Source organism: Ambystoma mexicanum, chromosome 13 (assembly GCF_040938575.1).
Source record: "Ambystoma mexicanum isolate Mex_15411 chromosome 13, UKY_AmexF1_1, whole genome shotgun sequence".
Taxonomy (NCBI): domain Eukaryota; kingdom Metazoa; phylum Chordata; class Amphibia; order Caudata; family Ambystomatidae; genus Ambystoma; species Ambystoma mexicanum.
The window spans coordinates 774253921-774268749 of record NC_090938.1 but is presented as its reverse complement, the minus strand read 5'-3'; the positions used below and the strand labels follow the sequence as shown (position 1 = coordinate 774268749).

Below are 14829 nucleotides of genomic sequence, written 5' to 3'. Positions count from 1 at the left end.
TTGTTTACCTCGTGAGCTGGATCTTTCTTTGCCACTAGGAAGTACACTGAATAGATGCCCTTGTTTACCTTGTGAGCTGGAACTAGCTCTATTGCGCCTTATGAAGAAGAGACTTGATTTCTTCTTGTAGGATCTTTTGATGCTGTGGAGACATCTTCCTGAGTCTTGGTGGATGATGCTGGGGTTTCACCAGAAACTCGATTGAGTAACAACGCCCCCCCCCCACCACCACTGTAGATAACACCCACTGATCTGACTGGATTCCCTCCCATGCGTGGGTGAATAGAGTAATGCGTCCTCCTACTGGAGAGGCATGGAAGGGACCCTGGACGGGAATGTCATTGCTTAGAGGCGGCGGTGCCTCTAGCAGTGGGGGCTCTACCTCTACCCTGAGACCTTCTATAGCCCCTTTGGCCCTCAGACCCAAGAAGAGGGCTGTCCCTGACTGTAACCCTGTGAGCGTAGGAATCCATGCTCGGAAAAAGAGTGTTGTGTGTTAAAACCCCTTTGTTGTAACTAGGGTTTGGTTGTTATTTGACCTAATGATTTTAGGGTTTCACGTTTTCTCTTTCCACTTTTAAGTGCATCATCAACGCTTTACCCAAAAAAAACATTGGGCTCAATGGGCATATTTAGCCAAGGTAGCTTGTGTCTCTAGTGTGAACCCTGATTGGCGTAGCGAAGAATTAAGTTTTAAAAGTGCACCTTCTGCAGTAATGTGGCCAGCATGGTCTGCTGCATCTAAGTTGTTCTTGAGAATGCAGTTGGCAACTTGCTTGCCCTCAGACACTGATTTTAAATCTGGGATTTCGGGGGCTCAGGACTGTATCCAATCGTTGTTGGACAGTGTCCCATAGGTGGCAGCTATAGCTTGCCAACAAGGTGGTACTGTTGGCAATGCGCGTCTGGTACGCTGCCGATGTAGCCACTTTCCTGCCTAATGTGTGTAGTTTTTTACTGCCTTTTTCAGGAGGTGCCTCTGAGGATGCTAGTCGGGTACCTGCCCTTTCTCTTTGTGGTTGCCACAACCAGGGAATCAGGTTTGAGTTGTGCTCTAATGTAGAGGGGGTCTTCAGGAGCAACCTTTAACGTTTTTTTGATTCTAGGGTTAACGGCTCTGGTTAATGATGGAGTTAGCAAAGATGGTTGAATGCATCTTTGTACCGATTGAAGTAAAGGGATAAACCGTATGACAGACTTTTTATCCCCTAAAATGTCATCCACAAAGTCTGTGTCCTGCAGGGCTTCTTGAGTGTCCATCTTAAAATGCTCTGCTGCTTTAATAAGTAGCTCATTATATTGTAGCTGATTATCTATCCGGGAATCAGCAATGGGTTGGTCTTGGTCTTCTGGTGAAGGTAAGACATAAATGTCTGGGACTCGCCTGCATCAGCGCTGGCATTTGAAAATGGAAAACAAAATGTCGGGCCCGATGCGGCGCCACAACGAGGCTAGGCGTCCTCATGGTTGCTAAGCAACCAGCGTTCACTAATTGCCCACATCCACCGGCAGGCGGAAGAGCCGGCCTCATCAAAGGCCATCTAAGGCCCTGTTTGCCCCTGTAATTGTCAGTTCCCTATCTGGTGGCGAGGGCAGGAGCCCCCACCTCTACAGCACCGAGGACAGGAGCCCCCACCTCTTCAGCACCGAAGGAGATCGGTGCCGTGCAGATCGAAGGAGAATCACCCCATTGACGTGGACCTCCCCTCTGATATCCACTGACCTCCAGGTCCTGCCATAGTGCGACCATCCAGCACCCCATTTTCACCCTGGGCAGCCCGGGTCTCTCGCCTGCATCAGCGCCGACATTTAAAAATGGAAAACAAAATGTCGGGCGCGATGCTGCGCCACAACGAGGCTAGGCGTCCTCGCGGTTGCTAAGCAACCAGCGTTCACCAATTGCCCCGCATCCGCCTCATCAAAGGCCATCTAAGGCCCTGTTTGCTCCTGTACGGTGCATGATGACCATCACTAGACTTTACCTTTGGACAATATCTCTGCTGTAAGTACCAATAAAGTAAAGTTAGCCGCTTGCTTACCCATCGAATATAGCGCCTTGTATACGCTACCTGCGGGGACCGCTGACCCACTGTAAAGGGTACTATTATCAACTAAACCCTGACTGCACACAGGCCTCTATGCCCACTCCACATGTTAGCCTATACGCTATACACTGTCTTATTGGAGTTAGTCATCCGTTTGCCACAAACGCATAGATGTATGCACATTTGCATGTATGAATACAACCCATTTGCTTAACAGCCACAGATAAGCCTATCCCCTCTGAATCTCACTAGCAATCCCTACCTGTGTTATGTGTGATGACTTAACTGCAACTTCTAACCCATGTAAACTCTGCCCTAGCAAGGCCACTCCATGCTCTGAGGACCTTTTACCATTTTACACTAACAGTATTATTGCATGTTCATTGCGCCAAATGCCGCCATAATCACGTTAGTACTGCCTAATGCCTCTGTGTAATTGAAATTTCTTTACTGTCTCTACCAGACATATGTGATAACTACTTATTAGCCACTTGAAACTGCCTGCCATCCTTGCCAATTCTATGCGTCACAAGTTGCTAACTATTGTGAAATCAGCCTTTGTTTACTGCCGGCTATAGCAAACCCACCAAATTAGCCTGCCTGCCATACCCCCTGTGAGGCACACTTAACTAACCTAGTGTCAATCACTGAGGACCCTGAAACTGTCCATTGCCAGCCACTATGTGCCTTTTTGGGAATTAGTCCATCACCACAGCTTACTGCCAAATACTGTACGATGTGCCTTAATAAGAGTCAGACGGCCACCTTACTGTGCCTCCTCATACCCTTACTGCACCTCACCATATTTATTGTTGCATTAACCATGTCCCCAACAGAAAATGTACCTTGTCCGACCATGGAAAGAAACAATAGGCTTTGAGCCAGATTACCCCGTCTTTATGAGCCCACCTGCCATAACAAGGTCCTCAATCTTCTACTGAAACCTACCTCACTGCACCCAAAGGTATGCCCCAACTTAACTACTCCTTGCAATAGCACCAACCAACCTAAACTAATCCCTATAACAGTCCAGAACACACCTAACACAACTACTCTATCCAGAGCCTTGATCAACGCCAGATCCCTAGTGGCCCATGCCACGGAAATAGCTGATACCTTATCCTCCAACAACCTCGACCTCCTGGCAATTACCGAATCATGGCTGCAGGAAGCGGCAGGACCAGCACTCTCTCTAGCCATCCTTGAAAATTACCAAATAATCAGAATGGACAGACCTAATAGTAGAGGAGGTGGTCTGGCCATTATAGCAAAAACCAATCTCGCGCTAAGACCACTAGCTCAACCACCTCTCAAATCTTGCAAACTCCTCACAGCCAAATTGCCTATCTCCAACTGCTGCACCCTAACCATTTACCTAATATATAGGCCACCCGGCCCCATTGGATCCTTCGAGGCAGATTTATCCAACCTCTTAGCCAATGATACAAAAAAAACCTCTCAAATCCTACTACTAGGCGACCTGAATCTTGGCTTGAATGACCCTGATGACAAACCAGCACAAGCTATAGCCAACATGCTAGCTGAACACAGCCTAACCCAAAAAGTTCTTACCCGTACCCACAATAAAGGAAGGACTTTGGACTGGATCGCCACCTTGAACTGCGATACAACCATCACCAAAACCACTCCCCAACATTGGACAGACCACTAACTTATTGACTTCACATTATCTCTCAATAAACAAATCAGTAAAGAAAAAATTATGGCACCACCCCTGCCCACTAGAGCAAAAAAAATATATAACTCCAGACAACCTCCTGCCATTACTGATGCCAACCATGAATGCTCTCCCTGATATCCTGATATCCTGCATCCAGAGTGCCTAGTAGAAAGCTACAACAACGCTATGAAGAAAGGACTAGACATTATTGCCCCTCTAAAACTGCAAAAAAGTAAACAATAAGCTCACCTAAATGCCTGGTTCACCCCCCCCCCCACTTAAAAGAACTAAGAATGCAAAAAAGGAAACTAGAAACTCAATGGCACAACACCCCTACGGAAGAGAACAAACTGAAACTTAAACTCTTCGCCAATAACTACAAAAAAGAAATCCTACTCACAAAAAAAAACCTATTTAATGAAAGAATCTGCAAGTCCAGTTCCAACACCAGGGAATTATTTGCTATGCTAAGGGAGCTGGAATCCCCCAAACCCCCACCAGATAACATAACTAAAGACAAACAATGGTGTACCAGCGTCCAAAACGCCTAACAAACAAAATCAAAACTCTCCAAACTGAAATTGCCTTAAAAAAAGACTCCCTAACTACCAACGAGTCACCTCCTAGCACTCATGCTAGAATAACTAACCCATCAGGCCCGGATCTATTCAGATTCGCCAAAAACTCCATCCTAGAAACAGAAAGGGTTATCACATCACTCAAACCATCCAAATATAAAGGCGATAATTGCCCATCCCAGCTAATCAAGGAAGCTGCCAGGGACCTAGCCCCCTTTATATCCAAACTGATTAACGCATCCTTCTCCTCCAACACCATCCCAAGCAATCTAAAAGAGTCCTGGGTTCTGCCTCTTCTCAATAAGCAAACTCTAGACCCCACTATTCCCACTAACTACAGGCCCATCACCACGGTACCGTTCCTGCTAAAGATAATAGACAGAGTAGCATACCTACAAATCCAGCAATATCTAGAAACTCACAAACTCCTAGGTGCCCGCCAATCTGGATTCAGACCGCAGCACGGTACTGAGACAGCCTTAATTGATCTTAAAACTCAGATCAATGAGATCAACGACAAAGGAAAGAGCACTATGCTACTCCTCCTTGATCTGTCAGAGGCTTTTGACCTGGTAGATCATACGGTCCTGTGCGAACACCTTGCCTCGGCTGCCCACTTTTCAAAGGAAGCCATAACCTGGATCCAATCATTCTTGGACAATCGAACTAGGAGAGTCTTTTCCTCATCAGATTCAGCAGACGCAATCAAAATTACTTGCGATGTACCCCAAGGTTCCAGTGTCTCCCCAATCCTATACAACATCTTTACCAAGCCCCTATTCGACAGTTGGACAGTCTGGGTGTCACATACACTAATTACGCTGATGACACCCAGATCCTCATACCCCTTTCGGGCAATTTTCATTCACATACGGCCTTGGTAAACAAAATATACCTCATCATTCAGGCATGGATGGCCACGCGTGGCCTATCCATGAATGATGATAAAACCGAAATCCTGCTCCTCGGTTCCGACGCCAACTTAAAAAAACTCAGTTCCAACTACATGGCATTCAACATTGATGGCAATACTATTACAGTTGCTAAAACAGTGAAAACACTAGGCTTTCACCTTGACTCAGCTTTGACACTAAAGAAACAAGTGAACTCACTAGCATCCTCTACCGCTTACACGTGCAAGCTTATCAGGGCAAGTAGAGTATTCCTCTCCCAAGCTAGCTGCATCATCATCGCTAACGCCCTAATACTCTCCAAACTTGACTATTGTAACGCCTTGTATCTGGGAGCCAATAAATACATCACTGACAAACTTCAAACACTGCAAAACAAGCGCCCTCAGAACAGCCTTAAACATACCCTGCAGGAACACATCTCCAACAAAAGAAGAGAACACAAATGGCTCAAAATCTGTGACCGAATCTCACTCAAAACGTCATCACTCACCTTCAAATGCTTAAATAACACAGCCCCCCCTATCTCACAGCCAGAATAGTAAGAAAAACCTCCATCCGCCCTACCAGAATGATCAACTACTACTGCCTTCAGGTACCCAAATTTAGACAAAAAAAACGGGCGGCAGCAGCTTCCCAGTCAAGGCAGCCCAACACTGGAATGCTCTCCCACTCAACATCAGAACAGACCAATCCAACTACAGTTTTAGGCGGAACACTCTCACCTGGCTACGCTCCAATGACCCCTATGACTAACCTTGCCCCTCTTACACTGACAGTTCCTATCTAATCCGACTGTATATATGTACATTCCTTAACTGGTCTGCCGAAATGTAATTGACTATCTGTATATAAGTACATTCCTTAACTGATCTGCCGAAATGTAATTGACTATCTGTATATAAGTACATTCCTTAACTGATCTGCCGAAATGTAATTTACTATCTGTATATAAGTACATTCCTTAACTGATCTGCCGAAATGTAATTTACTATCTGTATATATGTAAATCTTTTAACCTGATTCAACGAAATGTAATGTTCTTTTCTATACTCATATTGTGCCTTATCCTGTAACTAAGCTTTTATGTATTCATATTTTCCTGTTCTCTGTTGCGCCCTGTTACCTTTGGGTTTGGCGCGCCATACAAAATCAATAAACAAACAAACAAACAAACATCGTCATCATACTATTGATCCTTTGTGAATTGGTCATCTGGAGAATATTGGTCTCCCTATTGTTGGTTATCAACGATGTATAAATCATCTAATGTGTCCTGGCCATGTGTAGGGGCAGTCTAAGTCGAAGATGTGTCAGGGGGGTGCAATGAGTGTAACCTTTGTGTTCTAACAGGAGGTTCTCCTGCCACCTGTGGGTCTGTAAATTGGTCAGGGTGCTTGTCCATAAAGTCTACAAAGCATGACATTTGTTTCATGGTCCTTTCAAACCTTTCCCATGTCCACTGACTAGAGATGTGGACATCTTGAAACTAAAAAGCATCTGTGGGATCCTTGCCCTGAGAGTGTAGAGCTTCTGTCAAGGTTGAAGTTGAAGGCGTGCAATGTGTGTCTTTCAACGTGCTATCAACGGGCGTGGAAAGATCCATTGATTTTGTTGGATTTGGTTTTTAAAATGTTTTCGACACATGCTTTAAAACGTATATATTTGTTTAAGTTTCGACGTACCATGGACATCCGCCGAGTGTATGTTTCAGCGCTTGTTTTGGATAACTAACAATGAGGAATCGGACCCCGCCACATTAACAACAGACACTGTACAAAATGAACCGGAGACAAACCTGGAAAAGAATTCTGGGGAAACAGCCACTGCGGAACCAAGCTATACCAAAGGATATTGTTTTTTAGATGAGATCAAAAGATATCGGAAGGGTACCAAAACACTGCAAAACACCAAGAAGGTGAGATTCCAGGACACTTTAGTGGGAAACCAAGCACCAAGAGGAAACCAACCACGAGAGATCAAAAGATATCTGAAGGGTACCAAAACACTGCAAAACACCAAGAAGGTGAGATTCCAGGACCATTTAGTGGGAAACCAACCACCAAGAGGAAACCAACCACGAGAGATCAAAAGATATCTGAAGGGTACCAAAACACTGCAAAACACCAAGAAGGTGATATTCCAGGACCCTTTAGTGGGAAACCAAGGACCAAGAGTAAACCAACCACGAGAGGCACGAGAGGAGGGATCAAGAAACCTAAGCAAAGAGCAAGAAAACGCAGTTATGCTCACCAGATCAAAGACACAACTGGAGCAACGAAGCTCAAGAAGGTAAACGTGGTACAGAATCTATCCAAATATACACCAAGTGACACTGAAATTGACATTCTCAACAAAGGGTTATCATTTGCCCCGACAGCAAACCTGGACCATGTGGAAGCACACATTGAACTCTTTAAATTCACTAGGAAGATGAAACTGAAAAACATTTTTGCTAAAAAAGTCAACTGGCAAACAACAGCTTCAGAATACCAAATCATAAGCAGCATTGATCTAGAGAACCTGAACCATACTCACCTACTGATGAACTTGGAGACAGAAACTACGGAAGACACAATAGCTAAAACATCTGTAATGAAGGAACTGAACATTAAAGAATCAAATTTGGATATACCAGCATTTAGGAAAAAATCCAAATTCACCCCGGTACTATATGGGGACAATGCCATTGATATGTTTCAACTAGCAGTAACTAAAGACCTGCATGAGTTGTAGGATAAGTCCAAAACCAGGAAACACTATACCCAAGGCAATTTGAAACCAGAGGAAGTCAAGGTCCTCAAAACTTTGAAGGAGAACAAAACTATAATTATCAAAGAGGCTGACAAAGGTGGGAACATCATGATACTTGATAAGGAAGATTATATCAAAATGGCAACACAACACTTACAAACACCAGGATGCTACAGCAAGATACCAAGCAATTTGACTCAGACAATAGAGCAACAAGCCATGGAACTGATAACGAAATGGCACAAGAGGGGACAACTCACGGACGACGAGCGCGACTATTTGAAACCCAAACGACCACGTATACCTACAATTGACTTCCTGCCAAAGGTATACAAGACGGTTGACACCATCCCAGAGGGCAGGCCAATACTAAGTGCTATAGGTTGGATAACGGAGGCATTCGCCAAGTACATTAACAATGTTCTGGGACCTGAGGTCAGCAAGATACCCGCATACCTCAGGGAAAGTATGAATACCCTACAGATTTTGGAAGAAATAGATTGGAAGGAAGAGTACCTATTTGTGACATTGGATGTTAAAGCGCTATACACGTCAATTGAACAACATCTGGTACTGAAAGCGGTGGACTACACATTTCGCAAAACGTCGGCCTCCTACTACTACCGCATAGAAATGACCAAGGAGTTTTTGGAGTTCACACTTAACAACACTATCTTCCTATTCAATGGAACCTTTTACCGCCAAACCAAGGGGATAGCAATGGGGGCTACGTATGCGCCATCTCTTGCAAGCCTATTTATGAATCACTTGAACAGGTGCATGTCTTCTCCAACAAGGACTTTATGGCACATGTACATGCATGGCACAGATTTATAGACGATGTACTAATTATATGGTCAGGTACTGAGCTACAATTAGCTGACTTTAAGGAATATCTGAACAAGAACCAGTTCGGAATAGAATTCACAGGAACGCATAGTGCGGAGGAAATAGAATTCCTGGACTTGAACATCTCAGTCAAACAAGGCACAATCCTCACTAGGACGTTTAGGAAACCAACCAAAGTAAACTCTGTGTTACATGCAACTAGTTGCCATCGGAAAAGCAACAATCAACAATATTCCAAAAGGTGAGTATACAAGAGCGAGAAGGAACTGTAACAATGAGACAGCATTCACAATGAACTACTCAGAGAGCGCTGCACGCAAAGAGGTTACCTGCAAGAGCCCATAACAACAGCCTTCAAGAAAGCTGAACACACATCAAGGAAGGATTTATTCAAGCCAAAAGATCGGACCAAGAGCATTGACAACAAATTAAGATATATCACGCAATATCAACAAGAGAGCCACAAGATCCAGAAGATTCTAGCCAAACACTGGCACCTACTCCAAATCGATGAGGATTTAAGAACATGGATAACGGACAAGACACTCATGGTTTACAGCAGAGCACCAACATTAAAGACATTATTGAGCCCATCATATATGAGAACGGAGGAACAAGAAGGGATAACTGGCTATCAGCAGCAAAACCAAAATGTTTTTACAAATGTGGCACATGCTCTATGTGCAGTTTTGCTAAGGACACCAAAACATTAATCTTTCGAGACAACCTCAAACATAATATAACAGACTTTGTGAATTGCAAAACCAAGTATGTTAAATATGTAATAAAATGTGTATGTAAATTCATCTATATAGGCAGTACGATCAGGGAACTGCGAGTAAGGATACGTGAACATATAGGATCACTGAAGTCACAGGATGCCAAAATCCCCCTGGCACAACACTGGCAGGAACAACACCAACTGGAGAGAAAGAAGGACGTCAGATTCGTGGGTCTGGAAATCATCAGGCCAGAGCCCAGAGGAGGGGACCGTGAACTAAGACTACGCCAAAGGGAGGCCAAACTCATTTGTAAATATAGAAATGTACTGCTTGGCCTAAACACGGAACATGAACTAAATGTGTTTCTTTGATACGTTATGAATACTGTGAACTGAGTTGATGGTCACTAAGATGACTACAGTGATTTGAAAGTTTTTAATGGAATGATGGATGTTCCTTAACTTATATATTAACCTCCTTGAGAACACCTTAAGCCTCCTCTGGCTGGTAAACCAGTGGAGAGGACATGTCATATATGCCCCCATTAACAATGTGAACCTTTCTTCAGAGACCACCTAACGACAGCAATCACTAGAGATGTTGACCCACCATCTAGTGTGGCCACAGACACAAATTACTGACCCATTCAATTACAGAGTGTTAGGTTTCACCATGGGTCTATGGAACACCTTCTTTGTGGGACTAATGGAACACCCAAACACCCGTATTGTGACGCACATCATCTTTGCAATTTTATTACAAATATTTTGAAACAAGCTACCGGAGGAGCCGTGTTTGAAACTAATGAGTATTCCAAACAGAACACAATTCCTCTCTCTTTTCTCTCCCCTTTTTCTAATACGATAAGGGGATTTGCCAAAACCTTGCCTTCCTTGCACAAATGGGCCCCAATTACTACCCAGTGCAATGAGGGGAGCAATTGAGCCGCGTCATTGGCTCATCCCATGCAGCTGGTCATTGACCAATAGGAACGCTTTTTGGCTGGGACCAATGGATGGGCAGCTTACACTTTAATGGTGGCATTCTTGCAGTCTTGCGGTGCCGCTCACTGAAGCATATCACCACGAGACCAGGAGACTACACGGACACTCACTCGAGAGTAAGAGGTAAGACTGCCAACAAGTCTGGGCCCAACATGTAGTTTATTTAAAAGCGCCATTTGGTCACAACTAGAGATCCTCCCTATGATAGAGACCTAACCTAACATTACTGAAGTTTGTGTCCATTGCAACCCCTTTCTCTCCTTCACCTTTTTTAACAAGTCACGTCGCACACACATCAACATGCACTAGGAAAGGGGCACTAATATATGCACCTTGTCATTTTGCAACGCTAAGGATTACAGCGCTTACAGGCAAGCGATAAATTGAAAACCACACTCCTTAAAACCATGTGTTGTTTTTTGTAACCTACGTGAAGCTGAACCAACACAGCATTTATGCCATAATCACTGGGACTACATTCAACTATTTGGGCAAGATAATGGGCCTACTTCTACAGTATAGAGGTGCCCACAACAACCTAACCTTTTACTGAAACTGACACGTACTAACGGGAGTGGGCAACACTCTTGCCTCAGCACAGGACCACTTAATTTAACACACCTGGGACCCCCCCAAAAAAACGCCATGAAGGAACATCCGCGCATTGTAAATATTGATTGCTGGTTACATAGTATTCACTGCATCGGTCGGGCACGCAGGTTCCTCTGCACAGGAGCAATAGTTTAACGCACTATGGAACCCCAATAATGCTATGGAGGACTCTCCTCATTCTGTATGTACTGAGCACTGGATATGTAACACTGGTACCTTGGAACTCTCAAATTAAGGAGGCACCTTGTCATTTATGCAACGCTAATGATTACAGCGCTTATAGGCAAGTGATGAATTGAAAACCACACTATTTAAAACCACGTGTGTTTTTTATGACCTACGTAAAGCTGAACCAGCACAGCATTTATGCCATAATCATTGCGGCTACATTCAACTATTTGGGCAAGATAATGGGCCTATTTCTACAGTATAGAGGCGCCCACAACAACTTAACTATTTACTGAAACTGACACGTACTAACGGGAGTGGGCAACACACTTACATCAGCACAGGACCATTTATTCTAATGCGCAAAAAACGTCATGAAGGAACTTCCACACATTGTTAATATTGATTGCTGGTTACATAGTATTCACTGCATCGGTCGAACACAAGATCCTCTCCACAGGAGCGATAGGTTAACGCACCATGGAACCCCATTAACGCTATGGAGGAACCTCCTCATACTGTATGTACTGGGCACTGGATAGTTACTTATCACTGCATTATGTTGGCACGCTACCTCCCTAGCTAACTAACCCACGAGCACAGCCACACTGATCGGTGGCATGACCGGGCCTTGTGCCCCCTTTCTCTTAAATCCGGTGAATTGCACCTAATGGATGCACCAAGAAACCAGAGCCAACCTTGGAATTATTAGCATTAGGACCAAGATAGGAGAATTCATTACTACCTCAATCTCTTTCCACATAGGTTTCACCCTCTACCATTGCTGTACATAGGAATTCAATTCCAACCATCCGGGAACACGCTAACCCTACATTTGGTAAGCTTTACTCAACCAACCTCATAAGCTTACGCAAATCTTAATCAGACCAACAAATAAGGCAACTAAAGAGCAATTTCTCTCTTTTTCTCTCCCATTTTACCTCCCCAAACTAATCAAAAAATGTTCCCCATTGTATTTTGCTAATAATGGAATGAAACAATAACAATTGTATAATATGACTATAACTGACTGAAAATGGTAAAATGCAATGGCAATTTAACCCACGTGACCAACTAACACACACACAAATGCATTGCTAACATGTCACACCTGACAAATGTCACGCGACTATTAACATTGTTTATGAACTTGTCAACTATGGTCTCACCGTCAAATACTGACAACCAATTATGGGCTTTAATGTAATAATGATGGATGTTCCTCACCATGCACACTGTCACTCATGTCACTAATATGCAGCCTTGAGAAAGACCTCAAAGGTTGAAACACGTGTCGGCACGAATGGAATAAAAGTATATCACATACTCTGTACTACATATGAAGTTTTAGCAGAGAATATGTTGGTCACAAGAGTGACAACCTACGTGTGAATTACTGAAGGAAAAATAAATCAACAAATGTTGTTCAATTGTAATTGGTTTTCAGACATCCATTTGCTAACATCCTCCAAACACTGCTTAACCTTATGAAAGGTATCCTCTATGTCACCAACTTTAAAAAGAGCTGCGTGTCGTCGGCATAGGAATGGTAATTCACACCATGCCTCTTCAAAATCTCCATCATTGGTCGCAGATACAAATTAAAAAGGATGGGTGATGGCGAAGACCTTTGTGGGACTCCACACCTCATTCTGATGGGCTCTGATATATATTCCCTAAATTTGACCTGTTGTTGACAATTGGCGAAAAATGAGTTAAACCACCTGATGGCATGTTCGGAGATCCTGCCTACTGCTCTTAAGCGGTCAAGCAGGATACGATGATCAACCGTGTCAAAGGCCGTGGACAGGTCCAACGTCAACAGCAGTGAGAGTCCTCACTGCAAGCTGCAGCATTACCTGTAGTTCTGCAAATACCACTGGAGGTTCGTGGAAAGATTTGCCAAAAATCACTCGACCGCTTGGGGACCTCACCAAGGGATATTAGTCTACCCAGAAGAGCAAAAGGAGTATCATCAGTCCCACAACATTAACATCATCCTTGGGGCACATTTGGTGAGAGATGGAAAGACTGATGTCAGCAGACCTTTGAGGAGCTCAAGTGGAACCTCACCACAGCACCAGCCCTGGCCTACGCAGATCCCCAGCACCCTTAAATCCTGCATGTAGATGAAAGTGTGGAGGGGATGAGAGATGTCCTGTATCAGGAGACCAATAGTGAGATGAGACCCATTGCTGTGCTACCCTTGGGCGGCCCAAGGACTGCAGGACCAGAGGGACAAGAGAGACCGATGAGAGGTGGGGCCAGGGTAATAACAGTGAGTATAGAGTTAATAGAAACTGGACTTTCCCTCCTACATCAGTCTCTTGCTCATTGCATCACAGACCATCACCATTACACTTTTCTGCCATCTACTGGTGAAAGTGTGAACTGTTTTTGCACTGACATCCTAAGCATTTTATATATGACATTGTATGTCAGCAAGTAGGACCAGTAGAAACCATTTGCAGCTGTTTGATATCTTATCAATTTACTAGCAATTGAGTTGTTTTGAGCATCTACTGAATTGCTATGAAGGAAATTCTAGTGGTGATTATATTGTATTGATTACATTTTTAATGTTATTGTTTAATATCTCGATATACATAATTACATTCATATATATTTTGGTTAAAATACCTCACTGTCCAAAAGCCACAACTGTGTTTAGTAGGAGCTGGCATGCAGCGAGTGAGATATGCCACCCTTGCTGCAATTATCCTCTGCAGTTGTGAGTTCTTCACTTAAAGGTAGTGCTCTGGTGTACATTCCTGCTGACTATTTCCAAATGCTTTCTTTGGATCCAGTTGCCAACAGATGGGTTTTTATACATCTCCTGAGTTGCTATCAAAGAAGTTCAAGGGGTGATCTTATCGTATCGTCGTGCTGTTGACACTTCCCCTATAGTGCTGATATGACGTCCCTATGGAAGAAATGCTGTACTTCTGGTTCTATATCTTTCTGGTCTCCTATAGTGCTGATATGACATCCCTATGCAGGAAATGCTGTACTTCTGGTTCTATATCTGTCTGATCCCCTATACTGCTGATATGACGTCCCTATGGAGGGAATGCTGTACTTCTGGTTCTATATCTGTCTGATCCCCCCTAGTGCTGATATGACCTCCCTATGGAGGAAATGCTGTACTTCTGGTTCTATATCTGTCTGAACCCCTATAGTGCTGATATGACATCCGTATGGAGGAAATGCTGTACTTCTGGTTCTATATCTGTCTGATCCCCTATAGTGCTGATGTGACGTCCCTATGGAAGAAATGCTGTACTTCTGGTTCGATATCTGTCTGATCCCCTATAGTGCGGTTGTGACGTCCCTATGAAGGAAATGCTGTACTTCTGGTTCTATATCTGTCTGATCCCCTATAGTGCTGATATGATGTCCCTATGGAGGAAATGCTTACACCTGGTAAGCCATAGATCCCTTATCCCGTCTAACCCTCTGTAGCTCCCTCTCCTGCTGCCGATACCTCTGTTCTAGCTCTGGGATC

The 14829-nt window shown here is 43.9% G+C and overlaps 1 protein-coding gene across 1 annotated transcript in view; it reads right to left on the bottom strand.

The window, feature by feature from the left end:
• Positions 1 to 14829, bottom strand: part of LOC138520567 (E3 ubiquitin-protein ligase TRIM11-like) — a 198631-nt gene that overhangs the window by 72968 nt on the left and 110834 nt on the right. The gene's annotated exons all lie outside the window — the stretch shown is intronic.